Genomic DNA, 19750 nt, shown 5'->3' on the forward strand with positions numbered 1-19750 from the left:
AAAAAAAAAAAAAAAAAACCCAAACAAACAAAAAAAAACAAAACAAAAAAACCAACCAAAACCAAACCAACAACAGCAAATAAAAAAGAAAACAACAACCAGGAGCGGGGAGGGGAAGGGGGAGATTTTGCGGGTGTCCCAAGGCGGTGGAAAAAGTCCTGGAGGAAAAGTCGAGGGGAGGGATAAAAATAGAGAGGAGCGCGGATGGGTTACGCGGAGGTAAAAGGTGCGGAGCGCTGCGCGCTGCCGGGGGCAGGTGGGCTCCGCGCTGCGCTGCGTTGGGGGCTCCCGCCGCGCCCGCCCCGGCCGCTCTGGGAACCACTGGCTTTGGTGCTGCACTTTTATTTCGCGAAGTCCTTTCCACCCCTTAGCAAAAAAAAAAAAAAAAAAAAAAAAAAAAAAAAAAAGGAAAAAAATGGGGAAAAAAAAAAACCCAACCCAACAAAACCCAGTCACTTCGCCTCGGATGGGATATCCAAGTAAGCACGGCCCCTTTCCTGCTTCCCTACATCTGACATTTTACATAGATAATTAAGTCCACATTTTTTTCCTGAGGGAAGTTTTTAAAAAAATAAAAGAAAGAGAGAGAGAGAGTCGGGAACTAAAAGTTTTTCGCGGAGCCGAAGGAAGGAGGGAGCCTCTAGCGTCTATGGAGCGGAAAAGCGCAATAGGAGGGAGGGGGAAGGAAAAACAACCAGCTCTGCAAGGGAGGACTCAAAAGGTGATTATGGCGCAAAGTGGTGGCAAATAACTTTTTTTTCCTTCTTTTTCTTGCTTTCCCCCTGTCCTTCAGCTCTGCTCCGTGTGCTGAGATCCTTTTGCAGGGGATGAAGCACCAGGGACCCCAATGCCCATCACAAGGCCTGTTGGGGCTGAAGGATCATGGAATCATTAAGGTTGGAAAAAGGCTGCTAAAGACTAATCCAAACATCACTGGATGGTTTGGTGAAGGCTGAGTACCACCACTGAGTTATAGCAGCCTCGTCCCCCTGCAGCAGCAGCGCTACCTTTGTGAAACAAGGGTAATGAGAATGCTAGAAGCAAGGTGAGGGATGATACCTTGGCTAATTGCCCCTTTAGTCTAATTAGAAATTGCCAAAGATGCTAACAATGTGTTTTCCATGAACCTCAGCTGGAGGTGGGTTGGCCATTTTGCCAGCTCCAAGCAGGGATGCAGAGACAGTTGGTAAAGCCTGTGGGTGCCCAAGGTTCAGGTCAGCATCTGACCTCTTCTCTTCTCCTTTTGCCACATAGTTCCCCTTTGCATGCTGGGGAACCTGAGGAGCTGCAAGCTGAACCTTGCTGAGGGCAGGTTTTCCAGGAATCTGTTTAGACACATTCCCGGGCACATTTGGGCCAACATGGGAGGAAGAAAGCAAAGAGGCTGTTTTAATATTTTACTTGTATATGTGCGGTGTAAAATAGAAAGGGCAAAGCAGACCTTGGGTTTTTGTCCAATTCTTTCATCACGGTGCCATCAGGTGCCATCTCCCACATTGCTCTCAAGAAGGCAGCTCTCTCTTTCGTGCCACCTCACAGTAAAACCATCAGTTTTGTACCCCAAATCATTCCCTGTGGCAATGATCACCAAAATGTGGCCCTGGCCAAGGGCATGTCTCAAGGTCTCTCTCTCCTTCTCATTCCTGCAGCAGAAACATGGGTGCCAAATTTAGGCTCTCCAGCTGCCTGGAGCGAATGGAAAGAATCCTCACGTGGGAATTATGCCCTGCCCAGGGTTGGCCCCAATGCCCAGTCCTGCTCCCCTCCCCATGGTCGGCACCAACCTGCCCCAAGGAGCTCAGAGCTCCCAGCACTGGCTGCAGCCACCCCAGATCTGCTGATGGAAAACGGTCCCTACTGAAATCCCTTGGGTTAAACTCAATTTTAAAGTGAAGAGAAAGAGGAATAAGAATAATAATTGTTATTATTATTATTATAAAGACCTGTCGTTGTAACAGTAAATGAAAAAAAAAAAGAGCCTTTATTGTACTTGAAGGGAAAGTGGGAGTTACTGAAATTAAAGTTTTATATTTGCATTTACAAGGCTCCTTAGGCTACTAATGTTTGCGTTTTCATAACAAAAAGATTGTGCTGTTAATTGATGCAAGCAATGGTGCACAAATAAGTCCCAATCTTGGATGATTTCTTAAGGGAACAGCCACTACAATTCCCCATTGTCAAGCGTGAACTGAGCAAGTCATCTGTGCCAAAAAGCAGCTTCTGTGCCTGGGTCAATAAAATGCAAGAGATTCATTGGTAATACTTAATTGTTTATTCATAAATGCAATTATTGAATACACCACGCACCAGCCTCCCTTTTAGGGCTCAGTTTTTCCTCTCAATCTTATTCTGCATTCTCACTATGGACCGTTTCTTTTTTTTTTTTCCTTCTACAGATCAACCAAAGCCATTGCATTTCTGTTATCAGTGCATTTTGCCCCACGTTATTGGAGATCTCCCAAGATCTTCACCATCTTCCAATCTGAGCTGGACCAAACTGCCAGGGAATGAGGAATGCAGCACTGGGACAATCTATCAGAAGATAAAGCGTCTGCAGTAAAACTTGTTCTTGCCCACATTTGTGCCTCTATTGCAATGTTTCACAGCCCAACAATATTAGAACAGAAATTGTGTTTTATTCAGTCAGGCAGGACATTTTAAGAGAATAAGCTTCGCTAAGACCAGTCTTGTAGTACAAAGTAGAGCAGGAATGGGATGCTTGTATCCCTCGTATCTCAGGACATGACTTCAGCCACCCCATGGAAATCTGCTCATTGCATGGCAATAATTTAGAAGTGAGAGCAGCTCTTCCTCATAATCACTTGTCATGATTCAGGTCAAAAGGTCACGCTTCTGAAAGAAAAAAAAAAATAAATGAAGAAGTCAAAAAGTTCCTGGTTTTATTTTTTTTCTTCTGTAGAATGTGTCAGAGGGATGTGCCAGCAGGACCTGGTTTGGGAACAGAAACTCCAGTGACAGCTGGTGCTCTCAGCTGGTGCCTGGGGTATTTTGGGGGGTGTGCTGGCAGATTTGGGGAATTCCTCTCATCTCGCCCCAGGTGCAATGGGCAAAGTGAAGTTGCAGAATGGCTGGATGTTTGGCACCTGGATGGTTGCATGTTTACTGCTGCCTCCTCACATCTACAGAGGGGTTTTATATAGCAATCTACTTTGCTTTTCCATCAAGGGGACAATGTGACAGCAGGGAAGGACCAGGTGCTGCCTATATTTCAGAGTCATTCATATCTATGTCTATGGGAGACCTAAAATAAGAAAACAAACTATGCTGTTTGCTGACATATCCATCCGTTACTGAGATTGTTCCCTACCAAATGGGGAAATCAGAGCAAAGTTGCGTGCTGCCCATCAGGTGGCCAGAGCTGGAGTCACAAGGCTGAAATACCAGCACTCTTCTGGGAAGCCCAGAGCTGAAGCACTGCTACCCTGCCCAGGGGTATTTTTAGCACCATCAGCTGCTGCTCTCCTGCAGAACATCAGCAGAGGGGCTGAGCAGCACAGAGGGATGTGGGGCATTGCCAGCCCTGGCCTCTGTGGGTTTTAGGGTTTCCTTGCACCCACTGGTGCCTCATCATCCAACCTGCCCTGGCAGGAAATGTTTGCAAAGGTTGGGCTTGGGTCTGTCCCTGCAGTAAGGGAGCTACATAGATAGAAGAGGGATCCATAAGGAGCCTAATTCTGCATGGGCAGCGTCTGGTGGGCATTCTTGGTGGGCATGGTGGGGATGGCTCTTGCTGGTCTTGGTGGTCTTTTCCAACCTTAACGATTCTACAATGCTGTAAGCCTGAGCCTCATAAGTACCCAGTTAATTTTCTTTTAAAAAATTAGCTGATAAATGTCACCTTAATGTAGGATTTTCTGCCATTCGGGAAATTGGGCATGCAGATTTGTGCAGGCCAGGAGGGTCAGCCCTCAAAAACGTGCCCTGCTGACCCACGGGGTAGATCAGCGGTCAGGGAACTGTTCCTGGCATACCAATCACCAGCGTCAGATGCATTTGATTTGCCAACAAACCTAAAGTCCAGCCTGTGTTGCAACCAGCTCTTGTCCTGCCGCCAAGTTTCACAATCTTGGTGTTTCTCCTTAATTTAATTGAGTTCCCATCATCTTGATGTGCTGTGATTACAGGATTCCAGCGCTGTTCAAAGAAATAAATACAAAAGACACTGTTAGAAGGAAAAGGAAAAAAAAAAAAAAGCGGTTATTTCACTCGAAGGTGTGGCAAAGACCACAGGAACCCGATTTGGGATGAGGAGCCCCTGGACCAGCATCTCTCGGAGGCTGCGGGTTTCTCGTACTCAAAAAGGAGACGAACAGCACCATCTGCTGCCCTCCGACGGCATCTGCCCTATAGACATCAGCACAGCCATCCCATAGCACAAATAGCCGTGTTCAGGGATCAACCCGAGCCATCCCGCGCGGCGAAATTAAAGCAGCGCTTAATTACGGAATACACGCGTTAATTACGACGAGAGCTCAGTCCTGAATAATACTCACTCCCCCCCAGCTGGTGGCATGTAAAGGGAGTTCAGTGTAGCAGCATTTTCACATATTTCCCTCCTTTCCTTTCATGTGTTTATTAGCAGAGCCTTAAAGAGCTGCCTGTATAATTCACCTTTATGTGCAATTCCTATCCAGGAAGGCATTTTCACAGTCAGCAACAGCTAATGAAAGGGGTGGCACATCACTGTGCAGCTCCAGCCCCTCTAAAACCCAGCTCTGTGCTCCACGCTGGCCACCTCCCAGCAGTTTGTTTGAAAGTCAAGAATGTGCCATGTTTTACTGACGCTTCGGGGTCAGGATCTCAATGAAAGCCCCGTTATAAGCAGCAGCCTCAGAGGAAAGGTCTCCACTCCAGACTGCAGCCCTGAACTGTTTACCAGTTACCTGGCAGTAGTTAACACGTTGGGAATGTCTCCACTGGATGTTGCCCAGGTGTTTGTTGCAGGATGCAAATGTGTTCGTGGTTTATGATGTAAACAGGTAGATCTACATTTTTTTTCAGCCTGGTTTGATTTCTGGTCACAAACCTTCTAAATAACCCGCTTGAAAGTGCTCAGCATCCATCTGAAAGGAGAAGGAAAAAAAAAAGGCATGTATTTTTTGCCATGTCTAGACCAAACCAATTTTTGGTCCCCGTGATAGCTTTCAGCAGAAGGTGTTGAAGCACAGAATCATAGAATGGCTTGGGTTGAAATGAGCCCCAAATTTTGTCAAGTTCCAACCCTCCTTCCACAGGCAGAGCCATCAACCTCCAGGTTGGTCCCAGACCAGGTTGCTGAGGTTGCCATCCAACCTGGCCTTCAACACCTCCAGGGATGGAGCATCCACATCGTCTCTGAGCAGCCTGAACTGTTGAGCTCCTGTCCATCTGAAGCAGAACACATGCACAGAGCAGTGCTGGGGTTCATCAGTTCCCCAGTCCTATGTTGTAGGGCTGTGTATCATGAAGATGGAGACATGTTGTGCAAAGCTTCCACTGCAGTCCCTCTCTCCGCTGCCCCACGAGTTGCGAAGGCCAGGCCAGATATTTGGATACAATGCACAAATCCCTGGGCTTATCTGCTTGCCAGTCTCTATCACGATAATTCATTCAATAATTGTTCATTGTTAGGTAGCCCCCTCCCTCTGGGCTGCAAGCCTCGTGCCGAGCCTTGGATGGGCACAGTGCACACAAAGCCAGCAACCTTCAAAGCCTGCTCTTTGCTCCCATTTATCTTATCTAACACTCCACTGAAGTATGGATTTACATAATACATACCTAATATATTAATGTTCCTATTCATCAAGAGGATCTCAGTCCTGTTTTCTCTGAAAGCCTCGCCAGTAATGATCAAACTCCTTACAATAGAAGATTGTTTTATACCTCTGAAAAGGATTTTCTCCCTTATTTGTTTTCTGCATACTTTCACTGGGGTTGTTTGATACTACGATAAGAGCTTGGCCCAAAAACTGGGAGTGGTAGCATCCACACTTTGGGTTTGCATCACATTACAAAATGACAGCACTCACATTACTCATTCAAGGTGAACCACTTGGTCCACACTCTCTGTCGACAGCATCTTCCCAAATTATCCTGCAGTATAGCCTCCAAGCTGCCAATGGTCAACTTCCATTTTTCACACATTTCCATGAACGTGGTTAAATGCCCTTTTTACAACCCTTTCCTCTCACTTCACTTTTCTGTGTAACTTTAACTTCACTTTGGACACTGGATTTCAAAAGGCTGAATCACAGGATTGTAGCATCATTCGGGTTGGAAAAGGCCTCTGAGGTCCCCAAGCCCAACCCACACCCCAAGCCCACTGACTACATCCCTCAGTGCCACATCCCCACAGTTCTTGGATACCTCCAGGAATGGTGAGTCCACCACCTCCCTGGGCAGCCTGGTAAGAGGAAATGCATACAAAGAGGAAACAGCACTGGAAGAAGTTATGTTCAAGGTATGGTATGGACCTTAATGCAGCCCAAATGACTGTACAAAGGCATGCAGGCTGCCTGCACACCACATCATCAAACCACTAAAGGATGCTGCTGTTTTCTCTGTAAAGCCATGCAGATTCACTGCAATATATATCTACTCTATCTTTTGCTCTGGTTTTTTTTTTTGGTTTTTTTTTTTTTTTTTTTTTTTTTGGAAGAGTTAAGGAAATACTTGCTTTTATATGGATGTTCAGGCGTAAGTCTTCTAGCCAAAGGCACACAAAGAAAAATGAGGAGTAAATTACCCATTTTATTTTAAATAGTGATAATGATCGCATGTTGGAACAAACTGTTGGGTTAGTGGTTGATCTTTCTGCTTTCATATCATGCCTGAATGCCTTTCTGAAAGATAGCTAAACACAAAGTATTGGGCTCAGTACAGAAGGGGATGAAGTTAGGTGGATGAGCTATCCAGAGACCCAGACTATGGCATTAATGGTCTCTTCTGATCTCCGAAATCTGCAAATTTACTCTGAACCAGAGATTATGAAACAGCAAAGAATAAATCCCTTTAAAATTGCTAGTAAATGTCAGGAAATACACTTTAAACACACAAAGACGCAGAGTCGCTGATGGTCGTTGCACAACAGATCACAGATAGCTTGTGTGCTCTGTCACAGGCCACTTTATCTCCCTTATCCAGCCCTGCCAACACCAAACAGTAAATGTCAAAACCCTTCTCTTTCAAAACCCTGGGATTGTTTAGAAATACTGAGATCCAGCAGTGAAAGAAGCTGATCCCCTCAGCTCCTGATAGAAGACCTTGGAAAGAAGGCATGATCTCTTCTTCCCCCTTCTTGATCCATATCTGGTCATGTTTCCAACACTCAGACGGCTATCGTATGGCTATCCCAAATTGGCTTTCATGTCTCATATGAAGGAAACAGAAAAGAGTGCCGATGAGCACCGGAGTTAAACTCACATGAAAAATAATTCCATAAAAGGGGAATCCTGCAGCTTAAAATAGCCTGGCACTGGGCTGTAACAAGAGACTTTTTGCTGATGCCAGCCAGGGAGCACGATTCTACGATACTGTAAGTCTAAGCCTCATAAATACCCAGTTAATTTCTTTAAAAAAACACAACACGACTGCCCACCCTCACCAGATCTCAGCTGGAAAAAGCAGAGCCACCTCCACCGTGACTGATTGGACAAAGAAAGCAATAAACAGCACCGTGCTTCAGAAGCTTCATGGTCTTTAGAAATTAAAGCTGGCTGGAGCTCTGGCAGCCAAAAGGCTATTATTACTGTGCCTTCTTGTGTAGATATGATCTAAAGAAAAACACACATCTAGGTCTAACAATAATAAATAGTAAAGCTATTCATACAGCCCACTGCTTACACGATGGCAATTTTGCCATAATTGTAGGTAAAAGGAACAGGCACACAAACAGGAGTCTGTAGTAACTCAGCATTACCTGGTGCTTGGGAGCAGCTATTTCTTCTAGGTACATACCTTTGAGGAAGAAAACTATTTCAAACTCTGAAGGAACATCAGCAAAGCTCTCCTGCATCCTCAGAGCTGTATTCACACCAGAAAAATAAATAAAGCAGGAGTTAATTCCCTCACAAGGGGTTGTTTTCCAGCAGCATTTCCAGTCACCTGCAGCCATCCCCAGCCTGCACACCTCAGGGGACACCAAGGGGTGGCAGATGAAAAGACAGCAATGCAAGCAGCATGTGGTGTTCAAGCAGCTTGGAGGCTTGCAGCATTCAGTGGAAAAACAGGCTGCGAGTAAACTCAACCACTGGGGCATCCTCATACCTTGACTTGGGCACAGTGCCTTCACTCTCCATTTCCTTGCCATCATTCCCTATCCCGTGGCCCGCTGCTCAGCTCAGAGGAAAAACCCCTGTGAGATGGCAGAGTGGAAATCATGGGATCATTTAGGTTGGAAAAGACCTTCGAGGTCATCAAGTCCAGCCATCAACTTCACTTATCCTTGTCCCATCACTAAATAGAATCACAGAATCGTTCAGGTTGTAGAAATACTTTCTTCATGTATTATGAGAGGTGGTAGATTAGAGACAAAGCAAGCACAGAAGAGCCTGGTACTTGAGAAGCAGAAAAATGACTTGCAACCAGAAGACAAGGAATGAAGAAAGAAAGAAAAAGAAAGGAATTTAGTATGTATTGCAATGTCTTTCTTTTTTTTCACTAGAAGCAAGTTCTACTTGTTCCTGCTATTTTTATAGTTTTCTAGTTACATGCCCTCACACAAATGAACCTGGCCATGACTTCCTGCACAATCTCCATGGGACGAGCATTCCATCAGTGAGCACAGCATGTGCCAGCCCAAAATGCCCTTCCACCACACAACCTCAATCCTCAAATGCATCACAAGACTTTCTGAGGTTGGACACCTCCCTGTTCCTCCTCCTCACCCCATCCCAGAGCCAAGGACACACATCTCACATCACACCCCTGCTGACCAAGAGCTCAGGTTTGCCTCGCCAAGTCCAGGTCTCAACTCTATCCTACAGTGTAGACATACCCTTAGGGCATGTCTGCTCACCAGGCTCAGGCAGGGTGCAAGTCAGGTCTAGTTTGGTAGCTGCAGAACAGCATTACGGCACGGAGCAATCTGAATTTGCCTGGGCACTGTGCCACATTAACTTTTTCACAGAAAAGACAAACCAGGCTAAATTTTGCTCTCCTTCCTACCCATTCAAATTTAATTTACTTTAATGGGGAAAGGGACGATCTTGGCAGGCCAGGCTCATCTCTGCTGCGTATTTAAGCCTCGCTGGATGGTGCTGCCTGTGAAATAACTGCAATGACCCCAAACTGGGAGTTGGAGAGGAGGCTGGAGGGCAAACCAAGCCATAAGGATGCAGGGCAGGAGGCTGCACATCCTCCCCATGGAGGAGGAAGGTTTGTGTTGGGCTCCCTGAGCAATGCCAAGCTTGAAGCTTCAATAGGTATCTCATTTACACTCTGCTTGGTTTCTTACATACTGTAAGTAGTCCCATTTACACCCTTGCCTCCCCTGCTTCAACACCACTGTTCTGCAGGAGAGAAAAGAGATACGGGGGGCCCAAAATGCGTGTCTGGATATAACATGGGGAGAAAAAAGAGCTTCTGCACAGCTGGAGATGCTGGCAGATATTGCCCAGTGTCATCCAACACACAAGCAACTAGGCATCCTCCACCTGGGACAAGTAACAGAGTTTAACATAAGATAAACCTATACAAAAAGGTACTACAATTTTATGCTGGTTTTGACCTGTCATAGTAAAGCTTGGCTCAAATCAATGAGGTGTTGTTTTAGGATAAAGTGAAATCTCAAAAACAGGAAGGAGCATCGCAGCTCACAGTCCTTTTGTTTCCTTCTGAGACACTTTGCTGCCGCTGCTACACAGCAGCTTAATGGGCTGCCCCTTCCCAGAGCCACATTCCTGCTTTCTCTCCTGGTCCTGCATGCACGACCCTGCCCGGGGTGCCACGGTTTTTAGAAGTGCTCAGGTCATGGGTTTTGTCAGAGCGAGCTGGATTCATCTGTAATGCATGACAGCTCATGAATCACTGGGAGACAGGAGCAGAGCAGCTTCCCTTGGATTTGAAATGAGCTCAGTCTTTTTTCTCATAGACCTACTCCATCATTCTCCATTTACAAAAAAAAAAAAAAAAAAAAAGAAAAAGAAAAAGACACACTCTTCATTCTCTCATGTCAGCCAGCAAGCAGAAGCACTTCAGAGAACGGGTTCCCTTTCTCTATTAAAAACTGTATGTACATTGTTGTGCACGGTACCATTTGATTTATGTGTTGCTGATAAAACACAGGCTCTGGTGTAACAAATCAATACAACAGTCCTGTTCAAAGCCCTCCCCCTGAGCAAAGAGTTTCTTGATGTTAAATATTTCCTTATCTAATCTTCCATGCTTCAACATTCCTTCATTTAGAAACGTTGATAACTGAAAATGCAGAAGGGGACAATCACAAGGAGAGATTAAAGAATATTAGCAAAATATTTGAAGTAATAGTAGCATTACATGTCAGAAAACAATGTTGGTGCCCTTATTAACCAACTACTGTGCATAGTGCTGAGGGATCCCAAGCCATGGCTCAAAATCCCACTGTTTGGTGCTAGGCAAAGACAAGTGCTGTTTTAAAAAGTGTGGGGCACATTCCATACAGGATAGAAAAGGCAACCTGTCAGAGGTTTGCAGCTCCAATTTCTTTGTGAAAGATCCTTAAGTTTTCCTTAATCCTTATCTCAAACTATTGACTCAAAATTTGGAGTTCTCAATTCCAAAAGTCGGTAAAACACTGCATGAATGAAGACTGTAGAAGTTCCACTCTTTCAGCTACTCTGCACTTCATGGAGAGAGACGTAGATCAGATGATACATCAGTTAGAAATAACTGGGAAGTATGAAGGAATCCTAAGTATAAAGTTTGCAGATTTTTAATCCTGCAATGTCTTCCAATCACGTGTAAGAGATGAGTGTCACTTTGGCCATTGAAAATGGTCTTTGCAGCGTGTTCTGTTTTGGTAGGGTTTTATTTTGGAAAGCTGATCTAACAGATAGTGCTCTGTTAAAGGCATCACAGCTGGAGTAGAATGGGATTTGAGGGGCTTGACTGAAGATGTACTTTACATGGAGATTGAAGAGCATCCTTCATCATGACCCTATTTAACATGCTGGCTACTACTGACCAAAGAGAGAAATCCAAAGCCTACATGAATACCATAGCTATTCCATGAGACAAGAAAAATACATATGCAATTCAGTATAAAAATCTGGCCATCCCTAGTCATGCTGCACAGCTAAACATGATACAGATCTATTTTTTATTTCTTCCCCTTAGGCACAGTACAGCAAACCAGCTCATTTAAACCACCTGAGGGTAATCATTTTTACAATAGCTACAGGATGCCTTAAATTGCTAAAGTAGCCATTAGACAATGACATCCTGATCCTATCTTAGCTCAGGTCAACTTAGAAAGGAGGAAAAACAGCATCCATCACATTCAGGGAGAATACAATTGAAATGAATACTGCTTCTTAATTAATTCAGAAATCATTGTAGACATATAGTGAAATATCCAGTAAAAACATCCTAGCTCAGCAATGGAACTGTCTGCTTCTCATGCCTTTACACACAAGAACAAGGGAAAGCTTGACGGCCCAACTGCCTATAAGCATTTCTGAAGAATAAAGGCTGATAAAATACATGGTCAAACGAAGGATAAGAGAGCATGAACTGGAGGACAGAGAACTGCAATGCACCACTGAGAAACTCCATAAAGAAAGGTCCTTAGCATTAGGATGCATGAATTCTACTGAAATAATCCCTCTGCCTTCACCGGCCCTAGCAAACCTTGGGCCTAAAGCAGGATTTGAGACATGCAGGATAAAGGAAAGGTACAGTAAAAGAGGTGAAAAAGATCAGAAACTGCATTTTTTCCTCTATATAACCTCTTATATTTTCTAGCTGCACCTCATCAGAGTACATGCTCATACATGGCACAACCTTCAGGAGGTGTGTTTGTAGGTTGTCCTACATGACATGCTGTCAATCATCGTACAAATCATTGCTCTCCATTTCTCTCATGCTTGTATTTCAAACCAGACTTTCTCAGCAAAAGCTGCTGTTCAATCTCAAAAAAGGTTAAGTGGTTTTCCAGCTGATCCTTGGCCACAGTTTCTATCTACTCAGCTCAAAATAAGGGCCAAATCCTAGCTTGGCTCCGAGCCGTCTGTTTCAATATTACTCGATAAGTTCCCTTTGTCTGGAAAAACCTTCAGATTTATCTTCCACATTTCCCCCATTCTGAGATAACAGCCAAATAGAAGTGCCTTCGCTGAACATGTGCAGCTCAGATGGTCTCACAATGTAGTGGGGCTCCGTTTCCACAAGACCCAAATTCAGCTGCTGTTTCCCCCTTCTCAGACACTCCTTGGCAGTCCAGCTATGACCATCAGAGATATATAAGACCCCATTTTGTTGCTGGTGCAGCTTTGCCAGCGCAGTCGCTGGGTCGCAGTGATACATGATTGTATAATTGGGAAAATCATGAGATTCCACCTCCATCTGCTTATCCCAGATCTTTCCTCTTGACCTAGCAAACTTAGCCAAGATATTTTGATTTCTACTCAAATTGCTTGAGAAAAACTAATGTTATCATGTTGGAACAGGTCTTCAAAGATTTCTGGAAGGATGCAAGTATGGCTCCCACGGCCAGCCAGCCCCAAGGCTCACATTTGAGAGGGTACACTCAGACTGGAAGTGCTTCCCAACAAAGCACAGGGGGAGTGATCCTCAGAAATGATAAAAACAGATTAGGAGTTCTAATCTCTAGGCACCAAAGGGAAAAACTGATGGGGAGGCCAGCTGTGAAAGTGATGTTCATTAGACAATGTACTAGAATGGGACAAAAATGCTACTGTAGGGAGAATCAACGAATCATTAAGGCTGATCACTAAGATCATCCAGTCTAACTGTCCATCAAACCATGTCACTTAATGTAACATCACAGTTTTCTTGAAAACCTCCAGGGATGGTGACTCCATCACTTCCTGTATCATGTGAGCTGGTCAGAAAATATTTTCAGGATCATTATAATATCCCATTTCTCAAACTGATCCAGACGTACTTGATACAGCATACACTGAAGTTCATGGAAAAAAAAAGAACGTACTGCTTTCAGTATATATTGCAAAAGCTGGAAAACTACATTAATTCTCAAACTTGAAATAAGACATTAGTAAAATTATATTCCTGCTTATAAAAGCAATCTTGCCAAGCAGACTGTACAATTATATTGATGCACTAACATGCAATAAACCCTAAGTAATACAGTAATATCTTTGCTATACAGTAGTGCTGCTGCTTATGTCTAGCAATCATTAGTGTGTTATGAGGTGGTTACTTAGACACACAAAATGTAGCCGAAAGGTTGTTATTTCTCATAAAAGAGATTTTGGGTTTGTTTGTTTTTAACATGGATGGCCAGATTCAGGTTTATTTTCCCAATACGCTGCTGAGTTATTAAAGAAAGCACTGGCTGCAGTTTAGCTCAGAAGCCTGGGAATCAGGGAAAACACCCTTTATTATGTGTTATTTGGGGTTTATCTTCTGATCAGTAAAATATGAGTAATGCCCCTTTGGTGAGGCTCTAAATTCATTAAGACTATACACAACAGCAAGACATGCAGGTTGAAGAGGAGTAACTTATGGGTGCTGTAATTTGGAGAACTTACATGCCCTCAACCTGCTTGTAGGGCTTTGGCACGCAGTTGTGTTGCAGCACTGCAAAATGTTATCCCACTTTGGCAGATCTACAGTTACTGCCCCTGTAAAAGGTCTTACATGTTTATGAAAGCAAGACAACCCAAGGCAGCTCACTGTCCATCCGCACCAGTGTAAGCCTGGGCACTGTGGAGCTCCTGTGGAGCAGTCGATGGCTGAGAACTTCTTTCACAATGGCAACTTGTTCACGTACCAAAGCCTTTAGCAATTATTGCCCATCAAAACCTCTAGATAATTACGTCCTTTCCCCAAATGAGTGCAGCAGTTCATTGCTGCCTTGTTAAGCTTGGTGACCTACATGAACAATGCTGCCCAAGCCTCCGACATGCTTCCATCTCACAGACAAAAAAAAAAAGTGCCTGAGTGCCTCGTAATTACCTCCAAGCATCTGTCTGTGGGAGCCTCTGCACAACCACTGCAGACACTGAACTTTTCATCATAGAACATGACCCCACCAGAAAAGCATTGCTGGCATGCAAAGGTGTCAAATGCCGTTCAGATACACTGTGGTCTCTGGGAGGTGGTGTTACTCATTTCTGATCTGGTTGGGATTCAGAATAATCTCTACTGCTTCTGCAAAGAAATCGAGCCATCCTGTTGCCACGTCATACTCATTTATAAGGCAGAGTTGCTGTTTCACCTGTCTTTGTCGAGCATAAGTCTAGGAAGATATGAGAGTGCTGCATCCACTCTGCCTTAATGACCCCACAACCTACATGTAACTAAATTCCCACCCTCATTTTCATGATTCACCTTCACAGTCCCAGTGGGTGAGATTTTGCATTTCCCCAGAGTTTTTCCTCTCACTGCTGGCTGCCTGCAAGGCAAAAATCTGCTCGGCAGGGAAGTACCCAAAATCCCTGTACACAGGGCTGATCCTTGCACAGAATCACCAATTACAAGCACTCCAAATCCTTCTCCCTCAAAAAACACCACTTTCCTCCACAGTGCTGTGAGCACACCCACCAGGAGCATCCTCCTGTCCCATGCTTGCCTGGTGACAAATTGCCACCGCTCATCCCTCTCCCCTCTGCAAACTGCAAACTCCCAGCTCCACCAACCCACAGCTGTTACCATGGTTTCCTTTTTCTCTTACTCCGGTGATGCAGTGAAAAATGCTTGCCTAAAACCTCTTAGGATATTCCCATGCATGGATTGTGGTCCTGATCTTGTCTTCTCCCTGCTAGTTGATTTATTAGAGCACCAAACCTGGGGCATAGCAATTCCTCAAGAACACCCCCGAATGGTACCTGAAGGGTAAGTCTATATAAAGATTGCAGGGATGGGATTTCACTGCCATAATAACTAGGGAAATGTCAAATCTGGGTACACAATCACATCCAGGCCCTTGTAGATTGAAGTCATCCATCTTTCCTTTTAATAATATTTGAAAGAAGCCACTCAAGCCTCTCCAACCATGATTTCTGATGCAAGAACTCCACGCCGCAGACCAGAAATAGCAGAATTATGAGTGCTAAAAGTGTCTAGTGAGGCTTTTATTTTAATTCATATTTGAGAAAGGTTTCTAGCAGCTGGAGAAAGCAAGAGCTGCATTCATAAAACCCTTGGCTATTTGCCACACAAATGGTGCTTTTAAGGAGGGGGGGGGTGTGTGGAAACACAGAATGTGCCCATTCCACATCAGGAATGCATCTCTCCAATTCATAAATCCTCCCCCTTTCCCCCAGCTGAGTGAAGGAGACCTTTCTCAGTTGGCCACTGAGGTGAGAGAGGGTGAGAGCAATTCTCCGGGCCCAGAAAGAGGCATTTATGGGAAACAACACTTGCATTAAACACACACACAAACAGTGCTATGTGCTGTGGTGTGCAGACAACTGCAAGGACAAATGTCTCCGAGGAGCAGCCAACCCACCATGCCAGCAGCCTGCCACTGTGTGTCATGGCCTTCAAGGAATACCTAAGTTTCAGAGCAGGTCGAAGAGTTTCCAGGCTGAAGTACCCACACAGACATAGGCTGGAGTTGTGAGGATGAGGAACTGAAGTGCAAAGATTTATGGCTCCATCCAAAAAGAAATGATCTAGATTTATTTTGAAATTGAAGAGGATGCCTATCCATGACTGGAAATAAAAGGGAACTAGAATTCAGTTCCTCTAACAAAGCTCCATCTCAAGCTGCAGGAGCCACGAGGTGCCAAAGATGCTGCCAGCACTGAGGCACAGGGGAGGACCAACACTTAGAACCATTAAGGTTGGAAAAGACCACCAAAATCATCTAGTCCAATCATCCATCTACCACCAATATTGCCCACGAAACCATGTCCCTAAAGCTTGGGCTGCTCTGAGCTGTGTCAGCCCCAGATGGGGTTGTTTGGGTTAAAAACCAGTTTTCTGACTTCTGGCAGATTCCCAGCTGGGGAGCTTAAAAGTAACAAAAATAAAGCAAAAGCCACCTAAACATTTGGACTTGGCAGCAGCTGAGTGAGAAGCTTGAATCAGGATTTTTTCAGCTCACCTCCATCTCTGTCTCTAATTGCACGTAGCCCTTAACAGCTTGCCTGGCATCCCAGAGGGGCTGAGCCCAAATCAGGCCCTGGTTGGGATGTGAAGCAGCCACTCGATGAGCTCGAAGCATCCCTCTGCCCCAGGCAGGAACATCTGCACTCTGCAGCCCCATCCAAATAACATTCTGATGCTTCACCAAGCCTTCAAGCATTTCTTCATTTAATACCATCTGTGTGTGGTTTAATTTTAGCCCCATTCTTGTCCTAGCCATTGTGGACGTGGGGAACATATAGTTCCATCCTGACTGATACAAAGCAAAAATACAAAAAGGCGAGGAGGTAGCAGACTGATTCTGTGAAGCTGTGAATCATAGAACCATGGAATATCCCAAGTTGGAATGGACCCATGGCAGCATTTTATAGTGAGGTCAAAAAAGGGTAGATGGACCATGCAGCCAAATCCTGAGATCTTCCTGAATCAGCCCAGGGAGAATATCCTCACTGGTGCAAACTGAATGGTGCAAAGTAATGGTTAGGACACATTGAGAGCTCCACCTCATCAGCACGCTCTTTCCCAGCTGATTTAATTAGGCAAAGCCAAGAGAAAGTCTGCCAGCTCTTGCAGATTATGCCCTAAAAGAAAACATAGTTGGCAAGGCACTGAGAAATGCTATAAGCAACTGCTTTCCCTCCATGCTTCCAGGATTTGGAACAGTTGTGCCTTCTACTTGTAAAGGAAGGGAGGGAGAGATTGTGATTTCCTCTCCATAGAGGCCAACTCAAATCCATATTGTACTTCGTAGTCATAGATGCAGCATAAAAGCTCAACTCCATGACTTCAGGAGAAGGACTCATGCATGGATCTGCCTTAAAAATGACCCTAAGCCCCCAAATAGTCCACCACAGCACATACAAAAAAAAAAACAGCTACTGATTGCTATTGACTTCTAGTGGGATGGGGTATCTCATCACTCATTAGACCTCTGAATTAGACTTTTAAGGGCATAAGCAGCTTCTTTTCAGCACTTTCCTCTCTAGAAGAGTTCAGTATCTAAAAGGAGTCTATAAACAGGAGGGAAGTCAACTCTTTGAAAGAGTAGATAATAGTGGGACAAGGGGAAGTGAGGAAGGGGGAAGCTGAGGGAGGGAAGATTTCAATTGGATATCAGGGGAAAGTTCATTACTATGAGAGTGGTGAGGTGCTGGAACAGGCTGCCCAAAGAGACTGTGGATGCTTCGTCCCTGGAAATGTTCGAGGCCAGGTTGGATGGGGACCTCAGCAGCCTTGTCTGGTATTAAACGTGGAGTTTGGTGGCCCTTCATGCAGCAGGGTGGTTGGAGCTACGTAATCGTTGAGGTCCCTTCCAACCCAAGCCATTCTATGAAAGTGTTTTGTTGGGAATGACAGAAGTATCACACTCATTGCTCAGATGGAGTTTTCATCACACATCCCCAGTGGGGCATCATATATTGCCGTACCATCCAGATTTCTCTTAATACCAAAAAAAAAAGCCATCACAGGCTTTGGGCCCATGTGCACTACATTTTTGGAACACGCTTACATCACAACAAACCAATCACAGGCTTGTTTATGAATAACTAACCTCCAGAAAAGTTCATTTTCAATGCTGCAGTCCAACATCTGCTCTTGGCCAGGGTATGGAGCTTGATAAATAACGTCAGTTACATAACACAAATGGAAATTGCTTGGTTACAAATCTAAAGCCTCTGATGCACGTCGTTCCTGAAACATTCAAAATAAAGCATTTCGCGTGTCACAGTTCACCCACTGCTGCATTATCTCATTAACTATCTCCTCCAAACAGTCTGGGAAATCAAATCCTGCTGAAAATCCACAGATTTAGGGCACTTACAGGGGTTAGATGGCATGGCCCCAAACCTGAGCTTCTGTATAAATAGATGCATGGCATTCCTCATCTTTTTTTGGTCATATTGAGCTGGAAAATGCATCCTGAACCAGAAAGAGCAACATCCTGACCCATTCCTAGCTGAGCTGCCCAGTCTACATTTCTTTTCTGCATCATTCACTGAGCAAAGGGAAGAGATCCCTGTCCTGCTCCACAGCCAAAAGCAATTTCATGTGATCGACACCAAAAATAAAGATACCACTTTACCAGGCACCGGAGCCTCCATCTCCTAGCAACATTGCCCCTCCCCAGAATCGCTCCTGCTGGAGAGCACAGCTCCAGGTGCATAGATGAGATGGCTGGGAACACAGATGTATGTGCACAAAATATGTGTGCTCACAGAAATGTACTTAACATCAGAGGAAAATGAAGGAGAAGCCCCCACCTGGGGCACAGGGCTCCATTCCTGCTGCACGCTGGGCTCTTGGCTCACCCACCTGGTGCAACGTCTGCACTGAGCAATGGGATCCTGGAAATGTTAAGCATAGAAAGCATATCCTGTAGAGCACAAGCTTGATTAGTATTAACTCAATATTTCTATTTACCAATGTCTGTGTGTCCAATAGGCTAAATGCTCACAGTGCATCAGTCTGCTCTTGAGATTTAGTCACCAACATTTAGGAAAGAAACAAGAAGGCAAAGCAGCTCATCACCATCCAGCAGCTCCCATTCAACATGTGAGCTCAACCACCAAAACAACACCATCCGTGCTCTCACTTATTTGTTGTGGTGCTTCGTTCAGGCAGTCAGGGCTTGCCAAGACTGGAAGCAGAGATCAAACAAACCCCACAAGCTCCTGTGTGCAAAGAGCAGAGAGAGCCGCTGAGATTTTGCTCAGCAGAGGCTTGCAGGGATGGACATGCCTGCAGCTGCCTGCAGACCCTGCTGGGTTTTCATCGGCTTTCCAGGAGATAGTGCACTTTAGATAAGGCAGTCATTTTGTTATTTGTAACTTCTCTTATGCCTTGGTGCACATCTCTTGCTCTGATGGAGCTGATACGGTTTCACTGCACCACGCGTGGTTTTATATCACAGCAACTTTCTTGTTTCTACCCTGAGATTGCTATTTTTATTTATATTAATGGGTTTGTTGAATTAAATTGTCTTTTTTATTATTTATGGCAGTACAGTTGCAGAGGCTGGTCATTATTTTATCACACAGCTATTGTTTAAACACATATTCCCATTCCAGTTTCTCAAATAGCTCTATTATTTTAGAGTGTGGATTGCCTTTCTTTTGGGGTTACAGCTGTCTTAACAAGTAAAAGGGGAAATTTTCATTACAGGAGAGAGCTGGGACTGTTGAATGAGTGTTTCCTTCTGGACAGGTTTTCTTCTTTTTTTTTTCTTCTCATTTCTAATGAGACAGAAACTACAGCAAGAAGAATCAGCCCACTTAACAAAGCTGTGTTATTATCTAATTTACAACATTACAGCAGCAGACTGTGGGCTGTCCCATGGCTGGAATGCAAAGGAATGGGTAATTCCATCATTAGGATGAGCTGTTAGCCCATGAGAAGCAGCAGCTGACAGCACTGCCAGGGTGTGGAGATGGTTTCAGCTGGCTGCACTACTGATGGATTCATGTTTTCTTCCCTGTGA

General features: G+C 44.7%; 1 long non-coding RNA gene across 1 annotated transcript; it reads right to left on the reverse strand.

The window, feature by feature from the left end:
• Window positions 1-2302: 2302 nt before the first annotated feature.
• On the reverse strand, window positions 2303-4852 carry LOC122160834. Its single transcript, XR_006168961.1, has 3 exons — window positions 4633-4852; window positions 4032-4155; window positions 2303-2853 (listed from the first exon to the last, which is right to left on the reverse strand). It is a non-coding gene; the product is annotated as an uncharacterized LOC122160834 (long non-coding RNA).
• Between the last annotated feature and the right edge of the window lie 14898 nt (window positions 4853-19750).

Source organism: Centrocercus urophasianus, unplaced genomic scaffold (genome assembly GCF_019232065.1).
Source record: "Centrocercus urophasianus isolate 14NV4802_14NV808 unplaced genomic scaffold, USGS_Curo_1.0 seq_18, whole genome shotgun sequence".
Lineage (NCBI taxonomy): Eukaryota > Metazoa > Chordata > Aves > Galliformes > Phasianidae > Centrocercus > Centrocercus urophasianus.